The sequence below is a fragment of the Equus quagga genome, chromosome 3 (genome assembly GCF_021613505.1).
Source record: "Equus quagga isolate Etosha38 chromosome 3, UCLA_HA_Equagga_1.0, whole genome shotgun sequence".
Taxonomy (NCBI): domain Eukaryota; kingdom Metazoa; phylum Chordata; class Mammalia; order Perissodactyla; family Equidae; genus Equus; species Equus quagga.
This window is the reverse complement of record NC_060269.1, coordinates 64508358-64509807: the sequence shown is the minus strand read 5'-3', so window position 1 is coordinate 64509807 and position 1450 is coordinate 64508358.

Below are 1450 nucleotides of genomic sequence, written 5' to 3'. Positions count from 1 at the left end.
CCCGCGGGCAGAGGCGCCCAGCCCCTTCCCCTCGGAGCGCTGAGCGACAGCGGCGCCGGCCAATCGCGTGGGGTGAACTCGTGAGGGTCCGCCCCAGTTCCGGTCGGCGCGGGAAATCCCGGAAGAGGAGGGCGGGCCCCTATGGTAGTGGTCTCGGCCGGTTCGCGGCGGGCGGGCCCAGTTTAGCGAGGAAGGAACTCCCCAGCTGTGCGTAGGGCTTCCGTGTCACTGGACACCTGCTTCCGATTTGATAGGCGAAATGAAGTCTAGGAGCCCCTTCCTTAACTAGTCCCCGAAAGTCAGCCCCGCGAGGTGGAGGAGAGCTGTCCGCTTGCTGGTTCCGAAGTAGAGGCGGGTCTCCCAACGCCGTTAGTGTCTCACCGCTTAGGGTTATAGTGCCCTGCAAAGATCTACCCCCGTCTTGCGTTAGTTGTGTGCTTACTTTGGCCAGTCCTAGTCCTGCCCGCTGGGGTAAGGAGGAAACGGGTGGGGGAAGGGAGTAGTAGGAAGACCTGTGAGAAGACCCGATTCGTGTCCCGCGCTTGAGTAAGTAGGCAAGTCACGATCTTTCCAAATCTGTTTCCTTGTGAGTCAAGTGGCGATAGTATCATTGTCTCCATGAGATGTGAGGATTGAAGTGAAATAAGTGTGGAAAGTGCTCATGACGTGAGGCGGGTCCTCATTAAAACAGAGAGACTAAGGACTTCTGCAAAGTTGGCTATAGGAACAGAATCCAGGCTGGATTCCTGCCAGGCCTGAGCCTCCCCGGCTCCCCATTCCTGCCTCAGTTTGAGCACTTTGCGGCCTTCAAATGTAGGATTCCTTTCCCCTGACACACTTCCGTTCCTGGTTTCTGTTGGAAGACGCTTCTATACGTGAGCCGAGACACTGACTGCCCTTTTTGGACTATCTTTTCAAGGATGTTTCTATGGTAAATAGCCTTGGAAGGCAGAAATAATGTCTTCATCCAGGCAAAGGTCTGGCCGATTTAATCTCCATTATAAAAGACTCAGGTTCCCTAAGCTCTGAGTTGCTCTCTTGTAGTGCAACCTACTCTGCCGTAATCGCTTAGGCTTATGGGAATTGGGGCTCAGGAAACTGGCCCAAGTGATGATTCTCTGACTACTGTTATCACTGTTAGTAATAAACTGTCCTTTGTCTCTGACCCAAAAGTCTCATCTACCAGCACTCATGAAACTGTGGCAAAGCTAACTTGTTAGTTTGCAAGTAGGCTAAACTCTCAGACCCTTTATAGTTCTTGACAATTTCCTTCCAAACTTTTCCTCAGAATAGTCGGTTCCCCACATTGCCAAGGGGATGAATATCACTAATTCTTACTGCCTTCTGCAGTGTTTCTTATACATGATTCACGGTCCTCCTGCAGTCATCTGGGATGCTTTCTAAAAGTACATTTCCTGGGCCAACTTCCATCTGTTCCTCTTTCTTGCAG